Source organism: Myzus persicae, unplaced genomic scaffold, assembly GCF_001856785.1.
Source record: "Myzus persicae strain clone G006 unplaced genomic scaffold, MPER_G0061.0, whole genome shotgun sequence".
NCBI classification, from domain to species: Eukaryota; Metazoa; Arthropoda; class Insecta; order Hemiptera; family Aphididae; genus Myzus; species Myzus persicae.
This window is the reverse complement of record NW_019102620.1, coordinates 479,286-490,489: the sequence shown is the minus strand read 5'-3', so window position 1 is coordinate 490,489 and position 11,204 is coordinate 479,286. Positions and strand designations below refer to the sequence as shown.

At 28.8% G+C, this 11,204-nt stretch overlaps 1 long non-coding RNA gene across 1 annotated transcript; it reads left to right on the top strand.

Moving 5' to 3' along the window:
* Positions 1-5,292: 5,292 nt before the first annotated feature.
* LOC111032721 lies at positions 5,293-8,933 on the top strand. Its single transcript, XR_002604335.1, has 3 exons — positions 5,293-5,815; positions 6,343-6,465; positions 8,848-8,933. It is a non-coding gene; the product is annotated as an uncharacterized LOC111032721 (long non-coding RNA).
* The last annotated feature ends 2,271 nt before the right edge of the window (positions 8,934-11,204 follow it).

Below are 11,204 nucleotides of genomic sequence, written 5' to 3'. Positions count from 1 at the left end.
ATCTGATTGAAAGTCTCCAACAACTCCACTAAATAATGACCATAGAAATGTATCATTATTACAAAAATTAATGAAACTTAAATATATAAAATACCAAAATTATTTTTTTCTAAATTGATAATATTTTATCGAAGAATTTGAATAAATAAAATCCCTCAACTAACTCAACGTCTAATATCCATTTTCAAAATTAAAATTCATCAAATCCGAGTTCTCTAATTTTTCCTAGCTTTTTGGAATTGTTGTCATTTGATGGTTGGGTAAGGTTAGGTGTACATTTAAATCTGTATCATTGGCATGTGCCTGTGTGGGTGAAAACTTATCGGCGTGGTCGATATGCGTGCGGTGACCTGTCTATGCCTGATGGCACAAGAAGGTGATTACAAATTTTATGAATTATAGACTATTGTTCATTTACTTCTCACACAGTAACAGTTCAAATATAAATGCTATATGAAATGCTTAAATATCACTCCTTAAAAAATCTAACGTTCTAGCCCCCTTAAATGTGATTGATAACCCATACTATTGGCCTAAATATGAACTTTAAATAAGTATTTCTTCATAACAAAAAAATTATAGAAAACTGTTTTAAAAATGTTATCCTGTACACATTACACAATATCCATAGTTTAGTTTAATTAATAGATGATATTTATATCAAAGAACCCATCTGTAAAATAATTAAGCAGCAGTTTTTTGTATTGAGCGTGTTCCTTATTGAATCAACATTAATAGTAGGTACCTATTATGATTGAACCCATTTTTTGTTCATCCAGCATTGCCAAAGCATGATTGATAATTATAGCAAAGGATTTATTATTATAGTGGCATCGCTGCAGTTTTCAATAGAAAGGGACAACTGTTTTGACCAGCCAAAGTGGGTAACTTAAAAACCAATGCTTGTAACCACATATCTACTTACATTTTATCAAAATACCATTCCTTCCTCACATATTTTATAATTTAAATACTTTTAACACTCACTGTAGCAACAATTTTTAATTTTTATTAACTAGGTAACAATATGATTTGCTTGTTAAGAGTAACAGATATTTTATAAAAACAAATGCATCTATCTCCTATACATACAAATTAAAACTGTAAACTTGTTATAAACTAATTATTTTATACCTAAACTAAGCTATAAGCTACATTATTATATTAAATAATAATAGTACACTGTACACGACTGTAACAAAGTTAACTGAAGTCTGAAATCAATGGTGAATATAAGTGCTGATTGATTGTTGTTTCTAAAATTTGTATTACTTTTAGATTACCTACCTACATAAGAAATAAAACTATATGAAATTATATTAATTATTATTATTGTTGTACATACAATAAATTGAACAATATTTTATTTTTTTTCCTTCACAAAACACACTTTTTTATGTTCATCCCCACATGAGTCTAAAATCTAAATACAAATACATTACAACTATTAATTACTATTTTTTTTTTATTGTATTGATTGCCAATTTATTGGTGTGACAGATTATTATTGTGACAGTAATTTCTTAGAATACAATAAAATAGGTATATTTTTTCAAAATATAAAAGTTAGCATTTTTTTGAGCTAATAAAATATTATATAGTTGTATAGAAACAACTAAATTGCCGACTTTGTATAAAACGAATGAAGCAAAGTAGGAACTAAATCATCCATTACTCACTAGTCACTAGCCATTGGTTATAAATTATAATCATGAGCCATGACCATAATACGATAATTAAGCAATGTTGAATGTTTGAAAGTTAAATAGACAATAGACATTAATAGTGATCAGAACTTAATCAACCTGTAATAAGGCAAGGCTTGCATTTGAAAATAAATGTTGTTCTAAGTGACTAAGGATTAAAACGTTTTAGAATTTCATTTTTACATTCAATGGACTTTAGTTTATGCCAGAATAATAATATTATGTTGTTTCCTTCTCAGTAATGCATACCACATTTATTACATTGCTGTAAGAAGAATCCGTTTTACCTTTTACTCCGTTATTTTTAAATTATAGTGCATTACCCTGGAATCAAATTTAAAGGCAAGAACATTTTGTAAGGCACTTTGTAAAGTTTATTTGATATTTTAAACCAAGTTTTCAAAGTATTTTAAAATTGTAGATGTTTCTTGTAGATCGCGTTTGCTCATAACTTGCTTAGTAAACAAAGTAAATCAGAATTTTATGTCTGTTACTTTATACTAAGCGTCGTTATAACTATATTCCGTAACCGCAATAATGTCTACAAATAATATTGATAATACCCAAAATGTTTCTCTAAAACCATTTTCAGGAATATCATGGAGCCCCCTTAGCCCCCCACGGGTATGCCACTGAAGTCAGTTATCATTTGTTTTTCTTATATATCGGTGGCCGTTGCTCGGTCTTACTACTTAATTTATAGGTAGGTACCTACCTACCCATAAATAATATATTTTAGATTCCAAGTTGAGCGATCAATGTTTTGATTTTAAAATTACGCGTATTATTTTGTTTCTATTTGATTGTGTCTGAAGACATTTTCCTGAAGAAGAAATGATCCGATCATTAACTTCAATAGAAGTCTTTTGTATCAAATTGATTGGTAATTTTAGGAGGTTAATGTTGGAAATTCTCAGTAGGTACTATTCGGGAAAAACTTTAAACAATTACGAATGTTTAATATTATTATTAAAATGAGCCGTACTCGTTCAGAATCGTTTCTAATCGTATACAATGATTTATCGTTGAATTATTTAACACATTCTCCATTAAAGTGCCTATTCAAATACGATGAGATACTCTTGACTCCTGTAGTACAACAGAGTGGTTACATATTTCCCCACTTTTTTACGACATAAACACAAATACAAAAATACTTTACACATTTACTGTCATAATACCAATATGAATCAAAACACTTTAAAAAATGACACGTCATATTATCATATTTAAATATCTTGTATTTGAAGTGTAAATCTCAATAGAGGTATCTACGATTGGTAATTTATTTTTCATAAAAATATTTTATTGCGTGTTTATGCCTTTTTGGGTTCAGTACATACTACATACAGTAAATACAATATCATACTTCAAAACTATAAATTATAATAATAAATGAACGAAGTTTAAATCATTATTATGTATTTTAAGTAGGTATTTAGTTATACTTTGTATAATATTATTTATTTTTGTTATCTCTGTACCGAAATTCGATAAATTGTTTTTTTAACGGGGCTATCAGAAACGTGTTGTTTGAAAGTAGTGTACATTGAATTGCATATCCACAATGCCGCGAGTGAACATGATTTAATTGTTTTAAAAAAATAATATAATTGTCAAGGAAAATAGATAGACCGGTAACTACAACAGAACCCTTAAATAACTTATCCACAGCTCATCATACAATTTTTATTTTTTACTACCGTCGAAATTTATTAAAAATTAATTTCTGAACTTATAACTTATAAGTTATAACCTTACTTATGTACCCGTTGGACATTGTTGGGCATTATTTATAAAATTTAACTTAATTAAATCGTGAGTTCACAACAAACGTAATTGATTGAAACTCTACAGTTTTGGGCAGATTTTTAAGATTTTAGATAATACGTCAGACGGGGTAGTCAAAATTTAGTGAAGTTGGCCAGCGTACAACCAATAGGCAATAACTAACAGCGTATTAAAACAAGAATAATAAAATAAATAAAACAATTATATTTTTTAATGTTTAGTTTGAAATATTTAAATTGTAGATATTGATGAAAGTTGAATTATGCCGTTATATTCACGTACTTTATGAAAGTTATATTCTTCTTATTTGATTATTAATGAGTAATAACATAGGTACTAATATCAGTAATACTTTAGTTTAAATGGTTTATTTCAAAAATTACACATTAAAATAATAAAATCTAATTTACTTTTACGCATACCCGACTAACCTATAATATAGATTATAGATGACATGTTAAGCTTTCAGCATATTAGAATAATACAATTGTTATTTTTTTGTTATTAATAGCATTATAGGCCATTATACAACATTTTCCAAACGGTTTGATTTGCTTCGTTTTGTTTATGATTTACAAAAATACATTATTTTCAAACAAAGTAATATGTAAGTACTTTAATATTGATATTTTTATGGAGGGGAGATTATAAAATATTCCGCTGACCCGTTGAACCTTCACGAAACCTTGGCTGCGATTGGGAATATGAAATTGTCGAACAATATCATGCTTGTTATTATACTTCCAATGTTTGGAAAGCGAGTACGTAGGTATCTATACTGACCGGTGATATACAATTGAAAAATAAAATAAATAAAATTGGGATATTATATTGTGAAATATAACATATTAAACTGGAAAATGAGATATCCATATCTAACGAACATTAATGTTACCTACCTGTTTAATATTAGTACAGAATTAATGACTATTTTATTTACGTACCTTTGTAAGTACCTATAGGTTTTGTAGATATAAGTACGTCGTTGACATCACTGTCGATGACGGATATTTTTTTCAATCGTCCCAGAAATAAAGCTAGTGCATATTTTGTAGATGAAAAAAATGAATTTTTTTTCGCATACGTATTTTTATTGTTATAAATTTATAAGAGAAATATGTAGGTTTTAATTAATGGTTTAATTAAAACTTACCACCATTTACGGTTTTCAAAAATATAAATATTAAATTCGAAATTATTGCCTTATTATGGTGCAGATACGTGTTTGCACAAAATGAAAATTTTTTTTATTATTTTTACTGTGTTTAGGTGCATTTCAATATCGGCTTTCGGTACCACTTTAACCGTGGTTTGATACTAATAGCCAATAAAACGTAATACCCCTTCAACTGGATACATATCTATCTAATTTTTCAAAACCAGTAATCACATCGATAGGGAAGGACTCCGGAACTGTCAAATGACCATCAGACTTATTTGGTTAAATTTTTGGATAGTTAACTTGGACAGTATTCAAGTTGAGTTGTTCTCTGGGTGCAGTTTCGAATACTCTTTGGTCTTTTGATTTTTTTGTTGAGCTCAGGACCTGGAACCAGAAGCGAAACGAATTGGAACCTTTAAATTATTAAGAACCGAAACAGAACGGGAATTTTTAAATTAACTAGGTTCATTTAAGTTCCAAAATACAATTATTTTAATCAAATTTATTACTATTTAATATTTTGTATATAAATAATTAGGGATGTATAAAAAATCCACATTATGTATAATAATAAATAAATAAGATTTTATTACGTGAGACCAGTCATTTTAAGTAATTTTGTTTTCATTTATTAAGACTGTAATACCTATTGTATGAGTTATGTAAGTCAAGGTACTTAAAGTAGAATTAAAACTTAATGACAATTTAGCATTAATAGAAAAGAGAAGAAAGATTACGTTCTAAATTCATGCGACAAAATAATTCAATAAACTTTATCATGCTAAGATAAAGCGTTTCTGGTTTGATATTTTATACTTGTATGGATTTTACGATACTTATTATATTTTAGTTTGTGTTGAAGTTCGTGAAAAAAAGAGTACACTCCGCGCAATGAAAAATATAATTGAGAGTAATCGTGGTATAATAAGCAGTTGGTTTTAGATAATTTTAAATTTCGAATTGGTTCATGTAATAAATGACTTATTCGTTAGCGGTGTATAACTAAAAACTGCCCAGCAAAAGCGCATACAGATGAAAATTATACGGTTATTAACAATACGAGTACGCCACATTGCAACTATGGTGAATATTCCAGCTAAGCATTGAAAAATCAGGTGCTAAATACAGCATGTAAAAGAAAAGCTATATTGAAAATGTAAGTACCAGATCAAAAAAACTTATTCTAACTTAAATCGGAAAAAAAGTAGTTCATCAGATATAACCATTAACTATATAAATAGAATCAGAAAAAATATTTCTGAAAACCGACGCAAAATTATGCCTTAAAATCATACCAATATAGCAGCAGATGCTCAAACGTACTCAATTCGATTGACGTGAAAACCAAACAAATAAAAAAAAAATTTTATTTGTCGATGATGAAAAAGAAAATATAATTATATTTTCATGTGAAACAAATCTTAGATTTTTATCAACAGTTGATAACATTTATATGGAAGGAACTTTCGATTATAGTGCTAGGTTTTTTGTACAATTTTTTTTGATTCATTGATATTTTAATGGTTACTATGTTCCATTAATTTTTTGCTTATTACCAAATAAATGTAAACAAACGTATACTTATGTTTTTTGTGAAATAAGCAAAAGGTGCATAGACTTGGGGTTAAATTTTTCTCCCACCAACATAACTTTGGATTTTGAAAGGGCTATAATTAATTGCAGTTTCTGAAATGTGGACGCAAACCAATATTTAAGGACCCCGATTTCGCTTAACCCAGTCTTGGTACCGTAAAATACAAGAAATTGTCTTACCAAGTGTGTATGAAGACGAGTCACCTGAAATTGGTAAATGGTTACATAATATATTTGGCTTATTATTTCTAAATCCGGAAGATGTAAGTGATTGTTTCATATTTATGTGAATAGTGTTCATTTTATTTTGATAAAGTAGAAGTTTGTTCGCTAATCTAAATCAAAATTAAAACAGCAGACTGCAGCAGTGTTCTATCACTTTGTTTCTCAGAACATTGTTTTGTGTCAAAATTCAGATTTCGAAAAATTGAAAAACATTAAAAATTATACCTACAATTTAATTTGAATGCATCTTATTTTCAATAATTTCTCCCCGTATTTTGGTCATTAAAACCTATTTAATAGATACCTATTATTATGTTATAGGTTTGGGTATTTAATCACCTAGTCATTTCCTTATGCTGTTCTATACCCTAAAACGAGTGACCAATATACCGATTTAGATTTTAGAATATCAACCATTTTTTTAAAACTTTTTCGTGCAACTATATTTATTGTCTATGCGATTTTCAATTTGGTGCTTCACAAGATGTACAAGACCTACAAAAAAATCTAACATAATTTCAAATAGTATGAGTTATTAATCCTAATTAAGAAATTTCTTATTATAATTAAAAATCATTAGTCGTTAAAATGTATTACATTTAATAATTATTATAGTTAAATAATATTTAAAACATTTCCACTTGCGGCACTTGTCAGTTGTCACTTATCAATATAATATAGTAATATAAAACGCCTATGACGTTAGGTACGTCCATTAAGGTGAAGAAACAAATTAAAAAAATTACACGGACAGTAACAAATTAATAGATATAAGTGTACAATAATATGTATTATGCGTTAGACTTGAGACCCTGTCCCGATTGATTTTGTATGCTGCATCGGGTTTGATTAATTTATTGATTGTAGTATAAAATAATTATAAGTTGGTTATAATTTATAGGTAGGTACCCAGAAATGATATCAATAATTGATAAATCCAGCCAATCCCGGATACCCATGTCTACATTAACGAACTAGAAGTCACAGAAATTTTCACACAAGCCTTTATTTATATTACCTATGTATAGGCATAATGCTGGTATATGCGATATACTGATATATGCAGTCCTTTGTACTTCGTATGAGAAAATAATAACATTTTTTTTCAACCAGCTGCTGATAATATATATGCGTTTTGCATATTTTTAATTATTGTCCAGTAAATATTCACTGATCTATCTTTTACGTATACGGCGCATACGGTAGTATGACGTGATATTTCGATAAACAAACAATATGCGCTGAAAGTTATTAAAAAATAATAACGATAAAATATTCAGCCGCAAGTGTTGTTCTGTATTTTCACACTCAAAACGATTTTCATAGAATAACATAGGAATAACCTAACCTAACACGAGAATACTCTGCCCTACACAAATAAATTTTAATACTAGATCTAATATAATCAGCATACTAAATGTGTTATAAGTTATAATTATTGTACCTGGTTAGTCGTAAAACGACTTCTTTCGAGAGAGAGTTTAATACATTATGATTGATAGTGGTTTCTTATGGCCTCCATGGCCTTGTTTATTATTTTATAATAATACATCAGGGTTGAGACTTTATTGTTAAAATTACATCTTGAGCGTTGAATAGGACTGAAGAAAGCTACAAAAGAAATAAACTTAGGGCTGTTGAAAGCGAACCGTTTTTAAGGGATTGGATTTAGGCAATATTCTATAACGTCGTAAGTGATGTGTAACTGTGTGCGTGGTGACTGATCTTTAGTGTGTCTCATCTTTTCATGTAATTAAAGACAAACTGCTGCTAAGATTCTTGGAAATCCTCAACGTACATACGCGCAGTCACACGTCACTTTATGTTGAGATCAAAAAAAGTTTCAACATGAAAGCCCCAAAAAACGGAAGAAAAATTCCCCCGGTACCAAAAGCCCGATTTTAATTTTGAAAACATATTTGAATTCCTCATTCTCTTTTCTAGGTTATGTAGGAAATGGATTTTCGATTCGTTGTATTGTTTAATTAGTATAGAACCAAATTAATTTTCTAATTTCTATTCACTTTTACTTTAAACATGGACGGATTACGAAAAAAACGACCAGCTTTCAACAGCCTTAACGCCTACAAGAAAATTCGTCTGGAATATTTTGTTCAGAGAATAGCGAGAACGTTAACATGGGACAGCTCACAATAATATTGTATTTATGTCAATCTTAATTTACAATGTGCTGCGTTTAAAGCTAACGCCTACAACAATATATAAATAACCGATAACGAATAACGGTTGACACTTAAGAATAAATTAGGTGTATTATGCGTGTATTGCTGGAGTGTTTCTATACCTATCCAATACTAATATTAAAATAATCTTTTGTATCGTTGTAACCATATTATCTTTTCATTGCAGAGGATCTCCAAACTTTCTAAGGACCCTCTCACCGGCGCACCACAATACCACAAAGATTATACGTCCGCATAGATTATATTATTATATAGATTTACGAAATAATGATGATAATAATAATAATAATAATAATAATAATAATAATAATAATATACGCATGTTCTCACAGTATAAATTATTTATTATGATTGTACACACTTTTTATGCGTACAACCATCATGTGAGGTTTACAATATACTACTATAGGTGTAGTGGTGTACCGTATACAATATATTATACATTCGAGTCTTATCGACAACCAGAATCTCAAGGGTAATAAAAAGGAATTCGACTTGTCGTATTTTTCGAGTTGTACACCTATCTCAAACTTAAAAACACTCGAAGGGACAAGAAAAAAATTCTAGTTATCGAGACTAGACTGTAGTTGGTAGGGGCGTACTCATGATTTCCTCGTGGGAGTGGAAGGGATGCGTGTATAAATCATGACAAAATTCGCCCTCTAGATATACCAAAATATGTTTTTAATACGATTATTACATTATAAAAACAAATGTCAACTTAATTGTCATTGTAACTGTCTACAGACAATAAATAAATAACAATAATCGTACCGGTAACTATAACGGACGGACACAAAGACCCACACAGCAAAATGTAAATATTAACATTTTATTAATATTTGAACGGTTTCCCATAGGTACATATTCTGGACAAAATATTGTAACAGTATTTGGGAATCAAATATTTAATGACAAATATAAATAATATGCTTTCGAAATTATGTATTTCAAATATAACGAGAAAGTTTTTTTTTTTGTTTAAGCTGTATTTATTAGCTTACAATGTTTAAATTATTACAATTCAACAATTACAACAATATTCACATAAAAAAGAAAAGAACAAGAAAAACAATTAATAGATAACAAAGAAATGAAGAACGAGAATGTATTGTTCATCTGATTTGTAATCATAAAATGCGTCAGATTTTCGAAAAATGAATAGGTGTGCCCGTGTATTCCTGGGCTCGGGAAAATAATATTTAAAAAAAGTTACCAATCGTTTATCGTAGGTTCCGAAGCTACCATTTATACAACATTTATATTTAGGTGCAATATATCTACAGTGGTGTAGTCAGAATTTCTTAAGGGGAGGGAGGCCATAGGGTTTTTTGTAAAATCATTTTTTTAAATAAAATATCTTAATATTGGCTAAAATAAACACGGTCAATGAGGTAAGAGGGCTACTATATGCCTCCTTAGCCTCCTTTGGCTATATACAGTGTGATCACGATTTAGTGTTACCTTAAATCGTGATCACACTGTATATTATATTCTGTACCTATATCAAGGATTAAAATACTAATATTAATATATTAATCCATTACATGTATAATACATTAATACCTATATTAGGCATGTTTTTGGTATTATATAATATAATGCACGATGCGTTGATGCATTGATGCCGGATTATTAATTTTGCCAGTCGTCAGTAACATCATGTCGTCAGTAGAAATATAATGATAGGAAATATTTAAATACTACAACAAATAATACACCCAGGTGACAGGTAGTTAATATTATTATGTATTTAAATCTCAGCTGAGTCAGCTGTATTTTTTTCACTTATTACAAATTACAATACAGTCCAATATCTTTTATAACGACTCGCGAGTCGCTACTATATATCGTCGGGTGAGATTCAATACAATAATATACAACGTCTGACCAACGATATATCAGACTCAGTTAGCCAATAGTTAATTATATTTTAATTTGTTACTACATTTACTGTTAACATGGAAATATAGCTATAGTCTACTCATCAATACTAATCTAATAATATTATATTGCAAAGGTACCGTGAAACACTGTACATTGTGATTATAATTTATAACAATAAATTTAAACTATTAGACATAGGATGTTCATATTTGGGGTGAAAAATATAATTTTATAAAATAAAATATATTCCATTTTACGTGAAACAAATTGTCATACAACACTAATACAGATTAATATTATAATAAATTATGTAGCGTGCAGGCAACTCAACAATAATCACCACAAAGTCTAGTGAAATTTCAGTATAAAAACCTATTCCTCTGGTTCTAGGACGACCATCCCTGATCCCGCGCTCGGTAGCTAGAGTTTTAAAAAAAAAATGCTTTGAAATCGATTAAGCCGTTTAAACATGATCATGATATTTAGAAACACGAATGTAACATACAACCATGCCCATTTTTTACTATAGAATTTTACCGACAAAAAAAAATACTGTGAAAAATATTTAGTTTACGTTTAGTATGATGTATATGTTAATTAAGTTAATCTTAGTCATAACTATACAAATATAGTCTA